The 19,743-nt window shown below is 40.2% G+C and overlaps 1 protein-coding gene across 28 annotated transcripts in view; it reads right to left on the bottom strand.

The window, feature by feature from the left end:
* The window catches only part of PTPRD (protein tyrosine phosphatase receptor type D), a 2,215,209-nt gene that overhangs the window by 788,390 nt on the left and 1,407,076 nt on the right, over positions 1-19,743 (bottom strand). The gene's annotated exons all lie outside the window — the stretch shown is intronic.

The raw sequence follows: 19,743 nt of genomic DNA, 5'->3' as shown, positions 1-19,743 counted from the left end.
CATCATACTTAAGATGAGCATGTATCTACTACTGAGAGCTATCCTTGTAAATAACTGGCATCTCCACTTAGAGATATGTGTAACTGGCATTCATCAAACTGAACTTGGTTTCCCTTTTCCCACCCCCACTCCTTGAAAAGTGCTAAGTATGAGCTATAGTCTTGTAGGCAATAGTCAGCCTATTCCTCTCCTTTAGGCAAGAATCGTGATGTGGGGGTGGGAAGATTTGGTGAGCTCCTTTATTGGTGGCAATAAATGATGAGGGAAGTCTTCCAAATGGACTTCTGTATCTTTAAGATTGTATATTGCTGTGGATCAGCATCTTGAGAATTTTAAAGTAGATCCTCAACGTTGAAAGCTTGCTAAGCTTGTTATACCTTATCGATATCTATGTACAGATTAGAAACAAAGTCCTTAAAAATTCAGCATCTGGGATTTTTCTTTGACAATTGCAGGAAGGAGAAAGAAAATCTGGGATGCTGAAGAGTGGTCAAGGAGAGAGGCTTGGGTGTCAGTCAGGTCTGGGCTTAAATTTTCTCACTGTTGCCTATTAACCATTTGATCTTGAGTGAGTTACTTAGCCTCTGAATCCCTTTGAAATGGCAATACAAAGACTTACCTCAGCGATGGTTGTGAGGATAAAATAAGAAAATGTATATTAGCTGTACATGCACTTAGCAGTAAGTATTTAATGAACAGTGGCTATCAGTATAATTGCTAATCTAATAAGCATGACAGTAGTAACACAGAGGAAAAGGGAAGAACTATAAGAAAAGGGAGAAGACTGTCTAGCCTGAGAGATTTCCCTGATTTTAATATGGAAAGTTTTATAAGAAGTTTCCTGCAAACATTAATATTTTATTAGTGGCAGCACAAGTATTAACCACAGAGCTTGATCTTCAAGAGATTTGAAGCCTCTTCTCATATTCTTCTTGGTTAACGTCTTTCCAAAATTTTTCTTTATCTTTTTGCTAATGGTGGGAGTGGAGATATTTAATACCATTGTCTCCTTTCTTTTTGATTTTGCTTAGAGATGGTGGCCTTCCTGATCTGAGTGGGCAAACTTGGGAGTGTGCCAGAAACACTAAGCCAGGAACAATTGTAAAGAAAGCACAGATGTTGAGAATCAATATGTAGATGGAAGATGAGAGCTATTTGTATGGAAGCCATGACCATAGAGAAAAAGCAACATGCAGTGAATCTGGTAGGACTGGACAAATGAGCTTGGTACACACCAGGGAATCCAAGGAGAAACTATAGGACTTAAGGTTGGGATGTGGACAGGATAGATATCGTGGCTCCTATCACAGAAGGAAATCTGATAGGGGAAGAATAAAAGAAATTTTGTTCTAATCTTAAAGGACTCTAATCTTAAAGAGCTCTAAATCTTTGCTTGAAGCCTGGCCAGACAGGCTCAGTGGTTGAGCATGGACCTATGAACCAGGAGGTCACTGTTCTATTTCTTGGTCAGGACATATGTCCAGGTTGTGGACTTGATCCCATGATTCTCTTTCATCATTGATGTTTCTATTTCTCTCTCCCTTTCCCTTCCTCTCTGAATCAATAAAAATCCTATCTAATAAAAGGGTAATATGCAAATTAACCATCACTCCGTCACAAAGATGGCGGCTCCCATAGCCACAAGATGGCAGCACCCAGTCCTCTCAGCCCTGCCGGAGTCCCCCAGTCCTGCGGGGGGGCAGCCGCTGAGTGGGGGTAGCCGCTTAGATTGGGCAGCGTGAGCGGCCTGGCGGGATGCTTGCTTCGTTGCCACGGCGACAAGTCAAGCATTCCACCCTGGCTGCGGAGGGCCTCTGGGCTGCGGAGAGCCTCTGGGCAGTGGGGGCGGAGTGGCCAGGCCCCACAGAGAGCTACTGGCACACTGATTTGTGCACAGGGCTACTAGTATATATATTAAAAATATTTGCTTGAAGGATGATAGTATGTGTACTGTTACATCTATGGTATCCTCCAACTCTATCCTTGGTACCATCTCCATTTCATTTACTCTCAATACTGGTGACACCAAAATCAAAACCCTGGCACCTCTCTCTAGGACAGTTTTCTCAAAGGGTGGTCTCCAGCCAGCCTCTCCAAAATCCTCTGGAAACATGACAGAAATGCAAATTATTGGGCCCCACATCATAATCAGTAACTCTGGAGCTGAGACTCTAAAACTTGTGTCTTCACAGGCCCTCTTCATTAATTCTGATACACACTAAAGTGTAAGAGCAATTGTTATAGAATATACCACAGGTTTTTCACATATCACAGTATTGCTCCAAATGTAACTCATCTCTCCTTTCCCACTTCTGCTTATATACCCAGTCCCACTGCTTTTACATAAATGTCTCAAGCTAGTTGCTCAAGCAGAAATCTGAACTTGTCCTCTTCTCCTTGCTCACTCCTCAGATCTAATCTCCAATCATCCGAATAGTTCACAGATGCATGCCCCTCTTCTCTCCATCTGCACAGACCACATCCACTCAGCCTGTGCTATTGAATGGCCTTCTTGCTGAACCACTATTTTGTGCCAAACTATTGAATGCAGGATATATTCTTGTCATTTCTTGTTTTGTAAATAAAGTTTTATTAGACTATGGACATACTCATTTGTTTACATATTCTCTTTTGCACTATGACAGATGAGTAGTTGTAACACTGTGTGGTCTATAAAGTCTAAATATTTACTATATGGCCCTTTCCTGAAAAGGTCTGCTAGTCCCTGTGCTGGGTGTACATGCGGAGAAAGATGGATGCTATATATGTCCTCAGGGAATTTCAGCCAGCAGAAAAACCCCAGAAGATAAAGTGAGCTATTTAGTTATCTGGGTCAGGAGCTTCTGACCTAGCTAGGGGATCAAGAAAGGCTTTGCCAGAATGAGATGAAGATGAGTTTCAAAGGATATGCACAAATTCATCAGACATAGGAAAAAGGAGAAAAGTGTTACAATCAGAGGAATTACCTCCCTCCCTTCATTCATTCATTCATTCATTCATTCATTCAAATAGTTTCTCTCAGTACTTGGCATTGTCCTCAGTACTGCTTTTCAATGTTGTTGACTCTCCAATAATCTATACTAATAAAAGGGTAATATGCTAATTAGACCGGACATCCTTCTGGACAAAGCCATGGTGGCAGGGCCAAGGCAGAGGCAGTTAGGGGTGATCAGGCCGGCAGGGGAGAGCAGTTAGGGGGATCAGGCCGGCAGGGGAAGGCAGTAGGGGGATCAGGCCAGCAGTCCCAGATTTCGAGAGGGATGTCCGACTGCCAGTCTAGGCCCGATCCTGGCAGTCGGACATCCCCCAAGGGGTCCAGGATTAGAGAGGGTGCAGGCCGGACTGAGGGACACCCCCCCCTCCCATGCACGAATTTCATGCAATGGGCCTCTAGTCATTTAATAAGATCCCTTGACTAAGTCTTCAGAGCAGGAACCCATAGATTCCTGCCTTTCTAGATTTTCTCCTTCTAGAATTAATTAGACAGGACATAGCACAGCAGTGAAAACACCTATTTTGAACACCCAAGAAACTCCATATTAAGATGCTAAACAGATTTTTTTCTGAAAGCCCAACACATACTTTGAGAATTCCCAAAGTAGTGACTATCCGATTGTGGTGTACATCTGCTAACAAGTGACCTAAATAGAGGAGTATTGGTGTAACAATTTTGCCCAAGGGTCTGCGGCAAAATGTATATGCACCATTGGCTTTTCAAGGTGAATCACCTGCGAGATCAGAAATGACTTTTCCTTCCTCTTCTGGTAGAAAAAAGGTGTAAAAATGGGAGCCAGGCCCACTGTAATTGAGAATAGAGACTCCGACAATTTGTGACCAGAGTCATTTCTCTTACTGCTGTAACTTTATCTGCTTTTGCTGCTGCCCCTCAATCTCAGGCAAAACACATACCCCATACCCCTTTCTGCCTACAAAGCAGTGCTAGCATAATTCCACCTGTTTGTAGCTGGCACTGATCCTCTTATGGCATGAAAAATGGAGACTCTGGGACTGTTAAAATGCTGTCTACTTTTCCAGCATGTTGCTGGGTGCTCTCCTCCAGCTAATAACTCGCCCCTGTCTACATAGTGCATTTTCACTTCACACAGGGCTGTCTTTGGATGGCTGCTTAAGAGGTAGAAATAGTTAGGGGATCTGAAAGACTTCTTAATTTCCCCCTCCTCTCCAGCTTCTAACATTCCCCGTGAATCAGATCGCTGACTGCTAGCTGCTTTTCCTCCCACACTGCCTGCTTTCCTTATCACTGGCATTGCTCTCAATCTTGTTGCAGATCTAGCTGATTAAAAACACTGGCCTTGAGAAAATTCTCTTTCTTGGAAGGCAATGCTCGCAAGGGATTAGGACTGTTTATATTGTAAGGCACTCCCTTCAAAGCCTCTGGTGACTTACTCTCTTGACTGATGCAAACCTCCACTAATTCCCTTTATCCAGATAATCCACTGGCTTCCAATATTCATCAAATGGCAAAATGAAAAGCTTTTAAGAAAGAGAATGAATGTTCAGGCTTAAAATCACATAGAATTTTGGTCTTGATATAATTGTGAAAGAAATTATGAGGAAATCAGGGTTCTGAATCTTATTTCCAATGAGATAACTTGGAAAAAGATAAAGTCCTTAAGTACTATAGCATGTATGTTTGGTACTTCTTGAATTACTTTAGTGGGTATTTGGATCGTGAACTTTTGATGAGAAAACAGAAATGTGTTGTGTGTTTTTTTTCCTCCCTGATAAGTTCACCTTAAGACAAACTACTCCAATCTGAGCTCCTGCTTCTTCCCTTTACATATGGAATTCCCCATTGTATTACCTGTCTCTCTTTCATGCCTAAATGAAATTCATTAGGTATTTAATATGCAGAGGACACACAGAAATACTTACAGATATGATATCTATAAAAACAGAAAATATCTTATCCTGAGGGTGTTCCACTCTTATAGTAAGAGTAGACAGAGTTGTTCTGCATCAGGGCCAGAAAACGAAGGGAAACTAAGAGATTCAAAGTCAGTCTTTTCCAGGATTCAATCATTCCCTTAGTAGTACGGTAGGAGAAAGAAAATGTGGTGAGGAAAGGGATTCTTTTGATGTGGTGACATTTGGAATTCTATTTCCATAATGAAGAAGTTAATAGTTGAGCAGATCTTTGAGACAACCTATAATATATGTGAATTGAAAGTGTTGTTAATCGATGCCTGTCCATTTAATCCTCTAATCGTGTTAGGGGTGACATGCAGAATGATACTCTAGGATTCTTACATATGCTGCCAGGGTACCACCAAGGAATATCAAGTATTTCCCAAATATATTAGATAAGTAGTACAGCAATTCTTTCATACTTTGAAGAATGCAGTCCAAGAAATTGAGTAAAATAAAACAAAGCCTCAATTTTCTTTATAGATGGCAATATTCGATGGTTAAGTATCAATTAACTTAGTATTCATCAAAAAATAGTCTGGCATTCGGAGCAAGAGAATATGAGAAGAAAGGATTCTTTAGGGTGGGAGCTAGCAAGTTTCTTTCCCAGGTTTCCTCTGTATTTGATGAATGGGTTGTTTCAGGCAAGTGAAATAAAATGGTGAGGATCATTGTAAGAAAGCAAACAGAACTGTAAGCCACACCCTACTGACCTGAATTGTCAAACACAAAAGCCACCATTGAAGCTCAGTCAATGTAAACAGACCAGAAGACCACAGGCCAATCACGGTGCCTACAAGGTCTGATGCAGGTCACTCGGGTTTCCTGAGTGGTTTGCATGCACAGAGAAATGGGTATTGATGGTCAAACAGTTGAAATGAGTGCATCTGTGTCTCTTATGTGCCCTGTTATTTGATAGCTCCACAGTCACAGAATGAATGCACTGAGTTGTCAAGTGATAAGGATCCTCTTTAGAAGGTGTGGCCTGGGAAAGGCCTCTTACACAGGAGAATCCAATGTGTGGCTTGTTGAAATAGAAAGCCTCTGTGGGAGCAGCATTTGGCCCCACAGATAGGTACCACTGAAGATATTTGAATAAAGGAGGGAGGGAAAGTGGATTTTATCTTGGCCAAATATTTTTTAACCACATCAACAGCAGGAACATTGACATTTCTCCAATCCTGACCCATAATCTAAGTGTTTGTGATAGAGAAATTCTCATCATTCATTTCTGGGAATAAAAGATGCTTGACTTGCCTTCCTTCCCTTCACAAACACTCCCTGATCGAGAATTTTACCTGCTCCAATAAATAAGGGAAAACTTTTTCTTGTGGCTCTTTGGTTCCTTTGGTTTTGCTCCTGCTTTCTTGCATTCACCCAGGTTCCAGGAATATGAGTGGTACACGTGTCGGGTAACACAGGTTCTAAGAAAATTCCCTAGACAGAGGAAGTAACTAAAAAGGGCCCAGCCCACTGACTAGTCTTTTGGTGATCCTGTAAAATGGGTGCCCACTCCCGAGAGTGTTATTAAAAGTCTCATTTTTGCCATGTTTTTATTTCCCAGTCCGTCATTTGAAATTTGGATAGATGAGACATTTCTAACAACTTAGGGATACATCTGGGATTTCTGTACTCATGAAGAGATAAAGGCTAGATTAAGAGGAAAGGCACTCCCCATCTGATTTTGAGTGGCTCTTGAACTGAGCGCCATATCTCTTCACAGATGCTATAGAATAAACCCAAGACAGTTTTTCTTTAAAGGATGGCAAAAATGACACAAGGAAAATAAACAGGCTGGGCTTAGGCACCAGATTAGTGTTTCCATAATAATGGGAAGTTCTTGAATAATAATGGACCACATTCCAAGGTTGCCTCACAGATCCCGGGGCACTCGTGTTTTCTATATGCCGGAAACTGATCATTGTCTCACTAATTAGAAAGGTGTGGACAAGGAACCTTGGAAGGCTGGTCAACCTTGAAGCTCTGAAAGGTCAGAGCCAACCACTCCCTATCTAATTGAGACAATGGTAATTGAGGCAACTTCCCCATCTTGTAATCATGTAAATCCTTACTGATATGATAATCCGCTTATTACCTGCTTAAGGGCTATGGGTGTTTCCCAAAGCTGCTTAAGGGTAATGGGTGTATCCCATAGCCTCAATAAAAGGGATAACAAGGCCAGAGCCTAGTGGTAGTCCTCCCACTAGAGGTGGGCTCCCGCCTGGCCCCCCATATTCCCAAATTAATACTTTTCCAAGTCTCTTTTCATTTGTGTGCAGCCTTCTCCAGAACCCGAACCCTGAACCGGAACCCTGAACCACGCAGGACGTGAAAGGGGTTCCCACATCTATAAAGGAAAATAAAATAAAATAATAAAGCCACTGAAAGTCAGTAAGTTATCTCTGTTACAGAATTTGCCAAAGAAAATTCCTTGGGTAATAATAATTTGCTTTAAAATCTCAAAGTTGTTAAGACAAAATATACATAACTAAAATGAAAGGTATATGGTAAATCTTTTTCAGTGGTACTTACATATAACTAAACTTAGTTTTCCAAAGTCCTTGGTAACTTAAGGACTTTGGAACATTGCTAAATATCTAGGTATTTTAAAATGACAAGGTACTGAAATGTCAGTCTGAGTTTGCCTCGTGTGAAGAATCTAGAGAATAGAATTGAATCTATTAATTGAATGTACCTTGTGTTTTGTTTGAAATATATCCTTAGAGATGTGGATATATTGCTAGTCTAAGAAATGCTAGGTGTTTGGCTTGCTGCCTAGAGTTTGAGGCGTCTGGGAGTTTAGAGTTCAGGTTAGGTTGGAAGAAATTGTATGGTTGTGATGACAGAGTGCATGGAGTGTGGAGGTTCATCTTTGAGAGGAATGGTTCTTGTGTTTTTTCTGAAGAGATCAGTGGTTTGGAGTGTATTGTTGTCCTTATGTGTATTGCGTGTGGTGGAATTTCAACCTAGGACACAGTATTTTGTCGGCCTAATTAGAGAATAAGGATTAATTCTATGGGCTGAATGAAATTTTTAATGCTAAGACCAGTTTGAATTTAATTGATGTCTTTTAAAAATAATTACAAAAAGTATATAATATAATCTTTGAGTTATGCATATTTGATAGTCTTTCCAAGTTAAATTTCAAGACTTTAACTTAGAGATATCTTTGGGACATTTCAAGGGCCCTGGAATGATTCAAGGATTTATTCTCTCCTCTTAAAATAAATATTTTTAAACTAAATTAGGCTGATCTAATATACTCAAAATCACGTGGGGAGCTTTATCAAATAAAAAATTAATAACTGTGTTCTATTTAAATACATGTAACGAAGTACACAGTAAAATTTGCAAAAAGAATACTGTTGAAAAGTAAATTTAAAAAGGAGAAATTTTAAAATCTCTTCCACTACTATTTACAAAGTAAACTAAAAAGTTATTATTCAGGCATTAAATATCACCATTAATGAGACACCATAAAGAAAAATAAAGTTACTTTTACTTGAGATGTATACATTGCAGTATTGGCCAGCAGGTTTCTCTCCTATTAGTTTTTCTGAAAAGCAACCAAGTTGGTTGTTTTGTTTAAAAGAAAGTAAAAGTTTTTAAAAGAAACTCCCTAAATGTGGTTTAGAGATTGCTCTGGGAAAAAATACAGTGGGAAATGCCCTTCAAATACCTAGGAAATGTATTTAAAATCAATGTATTAGGCCAGTGGTCTGCAAACTCATTAGTCAACAGAGCCAAATATCAACAGTACAACGATTGAAATTTCTTTTGAGAGCCAATTTTTTAAACTTAAACTTCTTCTAACGCCACTTCTTTAAAATAGACTTGCCCAGGCCATGGTATTTTGTGGAAGAGCCACACTCAAGGGGCCAAAGAGCCGCATGTGGCTCACGAGCCGCAGTTTGCCGACCAGAGCCGCATGTGGCTCGTGAGCCGCAGTTTGCCGACCATGGTATTAGGCCTAAAAAGGTAGAAATATGAAAGGATTGCCTCAAGACCTTAAATGACTTAGAAATTATTAGAGGACATTAATTAGCTAAGACCTTATCTAAATATCTCTACAGGAGAAATGACAAATTTATTCAAGATACTTAGGAATCCCAAGAAAGTTGTTATTAGGTGTATGCACAGAGGCATTTTTCTAATTTCATGGCTCAAATGTAACTGCAGTTTGCAACCATCTAAAAAATATAAATGCCAAGCAGTTTGGGGCCATCTAGTAAATCCTATCTTCCCTAAACCAAGGACAGTTAAAAGTAAATAATTTGCAGTTTGCCTCCCTAACCAAAGCTTATGTCTATACATTCAAAAAGACTGATAGCAGAAATCCAATTAGTGTCATTTACTGTCCACACCCTAGATCAAATAAAGTTCAGGGGAACTAATAGTGGAAGGTTACCAGAGGCTTAATATTGTTGCAGCAGCTTGTCTCTCACCTGGAGATTATTTATGGGAGCATTTTATCCGTGTTTGTGCTGATATTGGACCAGCCTATGTTTAGGGAATGATCCAAGATGCAGGAGAAAAAAGAATTGGATAAATGAATGCCACTCCGAGACTGATGTTGATGATAATTTAATGCCCCCTAGGCAGGGAAACTTCAAGCCGGGCCAGCCCAAACCATAAGGGTCTTATCCTTAACCCTACTGCAGCCTTTCCAGCTGGCTCAGTCCCAAAACCAACCTTTTACCATGCCACCCCAAGAAGCACAGGACTGGACCTCAGTCCCACCTCCCGATATGTACTAACCCCAGAGATGGGGCGTCAGGCCATTGCTATGGGAGTGTATGGTCCCCTTCCCTCGGGCATGATGGGATTAATTTTAGGGAGGAGCAATTTGACATTGAAAGAATTTCAAGTTCTCCCTGGGGTGATACATCAGGACTATACTAGAGAAATTAAAGTAATAGCACAAACAATTAATACTATAATTCAGGTCTTACTGGAAACAAAAATAGCACAAATTCTCCTTCTGCCCTACTATCCAAAAGGGCGGCCTTTAATGGGTCAGCCCCGTAGTGACTATTGCAAGACCTAAGGGCAATTAATAAAACCATAGAGATTATGGGGCCCCTTTAGTTGGGGTTACCATCCCCAATAGGTATCCCATTGAAATATCATTTTTTAAAATATATTTTATTGATGTTTTACAGAGAGGAAGGGAGAGGGATAGAGAGTTAGAAACATCAATGAGAGAGAAACATCTATCAGCTGCCTCCTACACACTCCCTACTGGGTATGTGCCCGCAACCAAGGTACACGCCCTTGACCGGAATTGAACCTGGGACACTTCAGTCCACAGGTTGATGCTCTATCCCAGCCATGGGCAAACTACGGCCCGCGGGCCGGATCCGGCCCGTTCGGCTGTTCTATCCGGCCCGCGGAGCCGAAAGAGTGGAGGATTCTCTTGCTCTCCCCTCTGCTCCTTTACTTTCAATTTATATTAGTTCACACAAACACTCCATCCATGCTTTTGTTCCGGCCCTCCGGTCCAGTTTAAGAACCCATTGTGGCCCTCGAGTCAAAAAGTTTGCCCACCCCTGCCACTGAGCCAAACCAGGGTTAGGGCAGTGGTCGGCAAACTCATTAGTCAACAGAGCCGCAGTTTGCCGATCACTGTTAGGGCAACCATTGAAATATCATTAATTGGTATTAGATTTTAAGGATACTTATAGATTTTCAGGATTCCCTGCATTGTGCTGGATTACGCATAGCACCTGAAAAGGTTCAAAGGACATTTCCTTTTTCTTATCTTGGCAGACACACACTGGGGTCATTTGGCAAGCTCCTGGAGTTGTTGAATGGCTATATTTGGCTCATTCTCCAACTACGGTATTAACTCCTTTCCATGATTCGGTTTCCCAGCTAATAGCTCGAGACCGCCTTTGATCAGGCCAGTTAGTGGGCCGAGACCCTGACCTTATTGTAGTGCCATTTACAGCTACACAGCAAGACTGGCTCTGGCAACGATCAACAAGTTGGCAAGTTGCACTTGCTAATTACTCCGGACAGGTTGGTAACCATTAATTATCCAGCAAAAAAGGTGTTACAATTTCTCTCAGTTACTACCTTTACCTTCCCAAAGATAGTGAAGTCACACCTATACCTCGGGCACTAACCATTTTTACAGATGGATCCAGTTCTGGAAAGGCTGGATACTACTGCAGCAGGGGAGCAAAGGTCCTTCAAACCCTTTATATTTCAGCACAACGGGTAGAAATACAAGCTCTTATTTATGCCTTGACAGATTTTGCTACGGAGCCCATCAACCTATATAGTGATAGTGCTTATGTGGTAAGTATGGCCAAAATTATTGAAATAGCTACTATACACTAATTCAGAAGAAATCTTTCATTTATTTTTTAGCCTTTGAAAGGTTATTAGAAAACGACAATTTCCCTGCTTTACTGGTCATATCCGACCTCATTCAGGTCTCCCTGGTCTGTTAGCTATAGGCAATGACACTATTGATCGCCTCCTTGCTGAAATGCAAGAGGCTACCCCATTTTCTCTTGCCCAGTCCTCACATGCATTGCATCATCAAAATGCTCCTGCCTTGTGCAAACAATTCCATATTTCTCGCGAGCAAGCTTGTGAAATTGCTAAGCAGTGACCTCAGTGTGTAATTCATTGCCCTGTACAATCATTAGGAGTTAATCCTAGGGGTCTTAAACCTAATCAAATCTGGCAAATGGATGTCACCCACGTACCGGAATTTGGTAAGCATAAACGGGTACATGTTAATATAGATACCTGCTCCTGCTTTATCTTTGCGACTCCCCAAACGGGAGAGAGTGCCAAGCACGTAATTAATCATTGCTTAGACGTTATAAATAAGTGGAATCTGAGCTAAAATTAGTATCTATTTCCAACTAAGAGCTCAGGAAATTGTTTTTCTTTTTTAAATTTTTTCAGGTGCATTCAACATATTCTAGTAATTAAATCTGTTAGATTTGTAAAATGTAGCTCCATTGTGCCTACTACTTTCATTAACATCTTGTTGTATTTATCAATTTACCATTTTAAATAACTCTTAACATATACATAAGCATAATAAAGTGATTCAAATGAGATAATGCACATGAAATGGCAACATCTCACAAAACGCTATGCACTCAAACTACTTAAAAATTACTGTGTAATTGAAATTTCACTAAATCCCTTGCCCAGCCCCAGTTCAGAGTTGGTAAGCAAATTGAGAAACAAGATATTTTCTTATTCAATTACACTTTATCTTTGTACATGCTTACACTCATGCTGCAACACAGTGTTTGAATAAAAGTTTTCTGAATAAATAAATAAATAAATGAATGACAAGAGAACCCTGTGTTTTCCTAGAACAAACTGAATTTGAGAAGCTTTATTTTGATGTTAATGTGTCAAAAAACCTTTTAGCCATAGTTGGTTTGGCTCAGTGGATAGAGTGTCAGCCTGCAAACTGAAGGGTCCTGGGTTTGATTCTGGTCAAGGGCACGTGCCTGAGCTGTGGGCTCAATCCTCAGTAGGTGACATGCAGGAGGCAAACAATCAATGATTCTCATCATTGATGTTTCTATCTCTCCCTCTCCCTTCCTTTCTGAAATCAATAAAAAATATTTAAAAACAAAAACCTTTTATAGCTTGAAACTAATTATAATATTATGGGTAGTTATATTTTCAGAAATAGTGAGGCCTGATAAACTAGATTAATGTACTACTTTCAATATGATGGTAGAGTTAAAGAAAAGGAAAAGAATTAATGGATTCAGGTTTTGTAGCCACAGACAAATATAATTTCAAAAATTACAACTGTAAATTTAGGTACTCATCCTTAAATGGGGCCATGCAGGAAAAAGATGAGAAGCATAAATCTCAGTATCTTCAGCCCAAATCTGCCTCTGACATCTAGACTAGAGAATCAGCCCCATTTGGGTCTTTTGGTCTTTGCAGAACATAAACAATAATTGTTACAGCCTTTGACCATGGTTCTGCAGGATTTGAAAGCTGATTTCACCATAAAGTATTTAAATATGTTTCCAGCAGAAATAATATAATAAAAATGCTTCCTCAATTATTAGCATGACCAAATGATCTCCCTGAGAATACATGGCAAGCTTGATCTCCAAACTACAAGGATTCACAGGTTAAATTAATAGAAAAAATTCACTTAACCCCACTTAACTGGCCATTTTCTGCAGAAATTAAAGTGGGAATATAAAAATGCTGCCCAATTTCACACTGTATGTATAGTGATTTAGTACCTGGAAACTTTTTAGTCACACCCTGGCTTCCTAGCTACTTTCTAGGATTATCCATTAAAACCCTCTCTACATCAAGGATCTAAAAGCTTCCCAACTAGCCTGAAGGAAACTAGAATCTCATATCCTCCCACCTTTTTTTAATCATCAAGGAAATGCAAATGAAAAAAGAAGGATCTCTTATCCTTTGAGACAGCATGGAGGGACCTGGAGAGTATAATGCTAAGTGAAATAAGCCAGCCAGAGAAAGACAAGTATCACATGATCTCACTTGTATGTGTAATCTAAGGAACAAAATAAACTGATGAACAAAGTAGATCCAGAGACATAGAAGCATAAAACAGAATGTGGAATCTCAGAGGGAAGACAGGGGTGGGTGGGGTGAGAAGAGATTAACCAAAGGATTTATATGCAAATATGTATAATCCATGGACACAGACAATAGTATGGTGAAGGCCTAATTGGGGGAGGGGGAAAGGGTTTGGGGTGAAGGTCAATGGGGGAAAAAGGGGGCCATCTGTAATACTTTCAACAGTAAAGATAAATTTAAAAAATAGATAGTCTTTCTAATTAGTTAAGGCAAGAAATGAGTTGGAAAAAAATAAAATCACAATGAAATGTCAGCTTACACCTGACAGAATGGCTATTATCAATAAATTTACAAAGAATACGTGTTGTTGAGGGTGTGGAGCAAAGGGAATTCTCCTGCACTGTTGGTGAGAATGTAAATTGCTAGAGCTACTGTAGAAAACAGTATGGAGGGTCCTCAAAATATTAAAGATAAAGCTGCCTTGTGACCCTGAATTCCACTTCTGGGTATTTATCCAAAGAAATCCAAAACACAATTTCTCAAGACATATTCACCCCTATATTCATAAAAGCATCATGTGCAGCAGCCAAGATATGGAAGCAACTTAAGTGTCCACTGCCAGATGAATGAATAAAGGAGGTGTGGTATATATAGATAATGGATGTTACTCAGCCATAAAAAAGAATAAAATCTTACCATTCGTGACAATATGGATGGAGCTAAAGAATATTATTCTAAGAAAATAAGTCAGACAGAGAAAGACAAATACCAGATGATTTCACTTATACTAGTAACTGGAATCCAAAGAACAAAATAAATGAACAAAAAAGATACAGAGAACAAATTGTTGGTTGCCAGATGGGAAGAGGGTTGAGGGGCTGGGTGAAAAGGGTGAAAGGGATTAAGAAATACTAATTAAACCTTATAATAAGTGTCATGGGAATGTAATGCACAGCATAGGGAATATGGTCAATAATCTACACTAATAAAAGAGAAAGATGCAAATTGACTGTACCTCTGTGATGCCCACCAGCCAATCAGGAGTTAGTATGCAAATTAACCCAAACAAAGCTGGTGGGTTAATTTGCATACACGGGCACTGAGTGGCCTGGGTCCCGGAAACATCCTCAGGACTCAGGCCACTCTGAGCCTGTAGGCCCTGAGCGGCTGGGTTCCCAGAATGCCCCTGGCCAGGAGTGGCTTACAGGCGCCGGCACCAAGCAGCTCGGGTCCCGGGACGAGTGGCCAAGGGTGCCAAGTGGCCCGGGGTCCACGTCCCCCAGCCTGGTGGACACAGCAAACGTGCGGCCACGGGGCTTGGGGGCGTGCCCCCGGTGGCCACTGTGCGCTGTGTCCGCCGGGTCCATGTCCCCCAGCCTGGCGGACACAACGCAGGGGATCCTTTGTGCATGTGCTGCAGAGGAACACCTTTTCTTTTCTTTTTTTAAAAAAATATATTTTACTGATTTTTTTACAGAGAAGAGGGGAAAGGGATAGACTGTCAGAAACATCAATGAGAGAGAAACATTGATCACCTGCCTCCTGCATACTCCCCACTGGGGATGTGCCCCCAACCAAGGTATATGCCCTTAATAGGAATCAAACCTGAGACCCTTCAGTCTGAAGGCTGATGCTCTATCCACTGAGCCAAACCAATTCGAGTGTAAACACCTTTTCTGACCGCTCATTGGCTAAGCTCCCTGTACGCTGCCACTTGTAGTGTTCTTGGTAACTTGGGTAATAAGAATCCAAGAAGGTGATCTAGGGTTTTTCCACCTCACTCCTGGAGAAAAAAATGAAGGTCCACTGCTGGAGGGGCTAAGAAATGTCATATCCTGCCCTAGCCGGTTTGGCTCAGTGGATAGAGCCTCAGCTTGCCGACCGCAGGGTCTGGGTTCGATTCTGATCAAGGGCATATACCTAGGTTACAGTCTCCTCCCTGGCCGGGTCCCAGGTCAGGGCTCATGCAGGAGGCAACCAATCAAAGTGTCCCTCTCACACTGATGTTTCTCTCTGTCTCTCCCTCTCTCTCTCTTCCACACTCTCTAAAAATCAATGGAAACATATCCTCAGGTGAGGATAAAAAAAAAAAAAAAGAAAGAAAGAAAGAAATGTCATATCCTATGAAAGACACATCTTGAAAATGCCTAAAGAAAGCTGTCATTTTTTCGTGGTGAAGGGACAGGAGTCCGTGTTGATGAAAACACCTTGGCGGCTTCGGTGGCCGGCAGTGGCTGCAGCAGCAGGGTGATGGGGCTGACACCTTTCCCTGATCAGCCCGGTGGCCTCCTACAGAGGGAGGCCAGACTGCAGCTTAGGCCTGCTCCCCATAGGAAGCGGGCCTAAGCTATCAGTAGGATATCCCCTGAGGGCTCCCAGTCTGTGAGAGGGGGCAGGCTGGGCTGAGGGACCCCCCCCTCCAGTGCACGAATTTCGTGCACCGGGCCCCTAGTATTATAATAATTATGCATGATGTCATATCAGTACTAGACTCATTGGGTGGTCACTTTGTAAGGTATATAAATATCTAACCACTATGTTGTATACCCAAAACTAATATAATATTGTATGTCAACTATAATTGAATAAATAAAAATGTTAAAAAACTATATATAAAATAAATTGAGAAAAAGTTCTTAAATGCATAAAGATACAGCTTTCCTCTCTTAATTTTTTTTTACTTTAAAATAGCTTTATTGAGGTATAATTGACATACCACAAACTACACATGCTTAAAGGCTACAACTTGATAATTTTGACATAAATATACTGTGAACTGTCAACACAAGACAATGAGCATATTCATTGCCCCCAAGTTTCTTCGTGTTCTTTTATAATCCACCTCTCCTGCCTCTCCCCATGCTCACCCCATACTTGATTCTTGTCATTTCCCAAGGTAACCACTGATCTGTTTCCATAGATTAAGACACACCTTCCTTCTCTTTAGATGACAGGGTGATGCTGGTGGCCTAGAAGTAATTTGCAAGCATGGGCCACTGATATTTGAACAAATAAGGTGATTAGAAAGCAGTGAGTCCTATATACTCTGTCCTTTTTTATTATTTTTTTCAGACTTTTGATTCCATGTAATCAGTGAAGGATGATTTATATGAAAGTAAATTATTAGAGCACTTTTTAAAATAAAATACAAAACCAACACTTTCTTTACTTCTGACAAAAGTTATACCCATAGAATCACACTATATTTTATTGCAGTGACAAAAGAAAGTTAGTGGGCCTAAAACTGTGGTAGTAGATATGGACATTATTCATCTAACAAGATATTAAGGTTCACATATTTCTATGTCACATTGAAAGACCAAAACTCTCAAATTAATGGAGATATCTGTAATATTTTCTTAAGTAACATGAAAAATTCCCTTCCCTCCCTCCCTTCCTCCCTCCCTCCCTCCCTTCCTTCCTCCCACCCTCCCTCTGTCCCTTCTTTCCATCTTTGTTGAAAGTACTACAGATGTCCCCTTTGTTTATTGTTTTTCCCTCCCATTTAGTCCCTCCACTCCCCACCAGCCCCTCCCAGGCCTTCACCACTCTACTGTCTGTGTCCATATATGCATATAAATTCCCTGGTTAATCACTCCCCACCCACCCCACCCACCCTGCCTTCCCTCTGAAATTCATCAGTCTTTCCCATGCTTCTATGTCTCTGGAGAAACCTGTATGTTCTTTAATATGGCATTCTGGGTTCTTTGCAGAAGTGAAATGAATTAGTTGAACATTTTTTAGTTCTTCTACTATGTTTGTTTGTTAACTCATGGGATTATTGAGCTAGTCACTGGACTATAAATTACTGTGTAAACAAATTAGTTATCTTCCTAAAACCAGCGGGTATAGTCACTCCCTGTTGCCTTTCAATAATAACAAAAAGTGAGTTTCTCTACCAATGTCTCAAATTTGGTCAAGTAAAAAATACGTAAGCAATAACTCTTTGGGTTATGATGTATTTATAAAAAAAACACTCTATTTTCAAAACAAAGCTCAAGATATTTATATTGAAATCCAGATGTAGGTTTAAAATCTCAGAAATACTCCTATAAATCCATTCACATTGTAAGAGTAAATGACAACTGAATCAGTCTTTGTCACGTTTTACATCTCAACATTTACATATTCAACATTTTAAATTTGTGTTTGGGACATAATGATTGAAACCATACCATTTCCCAAACTGTGTTCTTTAAAACACTTTTCCTTGAAGGAGTCCAGTAGATTGACATCTGGTAAATATCCCATGGTCCATGTGCTTGTGAGGTGCCTGATTCTACTCCTGTCCTAGAGTCTCCCAGTGCCCATTGGCATATTGAAGGTTTTGAGAAGTCATAGAATAGAGAAGTACTAGACTGAAGAAAAATATTCCCCAACCTTATTTGAATAAAGGTGTTATGCTTGTGGCTTCTTAATAATATCTTGCAGAACAGTCTAGGGGGACATCAGTTTCAGAAATGCTGATTCAGTAATTACAAGAAGACCACCAAGATATGTGCCATTAGGTACTTGCGGTGCTTTAGAAATCTCTAAAAAAACATCCTCCAATGAACTCAGCAGCACTCAAGCAATCTGCCTCATTAATATAAATTATTGCTCATTCACATATATGAACTTGTCTGAGATGTGGGGCAATGTAAAAACCTATCAAATATCAAAGCTGTGCATGGCTCCATTGCTTATAAAAGCTACCTTTTTAGATTTAGACTTAGATTTTTCGGCATTTCTGAATTGGACAGTATTTTAGAAGTTCTCTAGACAAATGTTTCTCAATCATGAAATGGAAATCATCTGAAGAGAGTGGCAAAATATCTAGGTTCTCAGGCCTTAGGCCAGGAGAATCTGACTGAATAGGTTTAGAATAGTATTTTGATATTTGTAGCTTACAATTTCCTCCAGAAATTCTGAACCAAATTTGGAAACTACTGCTCTACATAGACCGAACTTTTCAAGGATCCTATCTACAGTATTTCAATAAATGGTGACTTCTAAGCTTAAATACTTCCAAGACAGGTTGTGTCATTATAAGAAACTCTCCCATGCTTTAATCTGAACTATAACTAAGAGCTAGCACTTACTGGTTGCTTATTAAGTGGCAAGCACTCTTATGCATTATTTCATTTAATTGTCACAATGATGCTGTGACACAGATTCTATTATTATTTGTTTTTATCGATGAGGAAAAAATCTTATAGAAGTTATATAAAACCTTAAGAAATCACATTTCCAGTTGAAACATTTCTTAAAAAGTCAGAACAATTTCTCTCTCTTTTGTTAATCCTCAGCTGAGGATATTTTTCCATTGATATTTTTAGAGAGAGAGAGTAAGGAATGGGGAGAGACACAGAGAGAGAAACATTGAAGTGTGAGAGACACATTGATTGGTTGCCTCCCAACAGAGGTATGTACCCTTGACCAGAATCGAACCCAGGAACCTTCAGTCTGAAGGCTAACACTCTATCTACTGAGCCAAACTAGCTAGGGCAGGACAATTTTTCTTGTAGTAAATAGAGCCTGAAGAAAATGTCACAGACCCTGTAATAATCACCAACCACATATGAAAATGTGATTTATGTTTTTATTTATTTGAAAATGTCCATCCCTATAAAGAACTTGACCAGATATATTTTGATTTGCATACAGAACAATATTGTTTGGCCCATGAATTACTCTAAGAGTTCTTGGAGTCTATAAAACCAAGAAATAGTCAATGGATATCAAAATAGTCACTATTACCATTTACTTAATGTTGCCAGAAAAGTATTGAGTGAGGAAGACCCCTCTCACTACTCCACTCACAGAAGTTATGCCAACCACATATTTGTTAGAAAACAAAAAGTAGATGCTTGAAAAATGCTTTCACTATTAACAATTGCAAACTTCATATGTCACTCAGCGACATTTGGTTTCCTGAGATCTTAAATGACATGTTACAAAAGAATCATCGTTACCTGTCAGATAAGATTTCTAGCTTTGTTGATAAAGCAAAGCAACACTTCTACAGAGGCTACTCTTTGAAAAGCTATATCTATATGGGGTTACGTTAACCTTCCAAAATAAAATATATATCTGCTAGAGGCCCGGTGCATGGATTCATGCACATTCAAAGGAAATTAATTAAAAGGTGGCGGGCAGAGCAGGACTGGGTGAGATGAGCCAGACACGCACTGGAGCCAACCTCCCTGGTCCTTCCCTGGTCCCTCCCCAGCCAGCTGCACCTGGGTCTGTGCAGGGGCTCGAAGGGCATCTGCGGAG

The sequence above is a fragment of the Plecotus auritus genome (assembly GCF_963455305.1).
Source record: "Plecotus auritus genome assembly, chromosome: 5".
NCBI classification, from domain to species: Eukaryota; Metazoa; Chordata; class Mammalia; order Chiroptera; family Vespertilionidae; genus Plecotus; species Plecotus auritus.
This window is presented reverse-complemented; position numbering and strand designations above follow the sequence as displayed.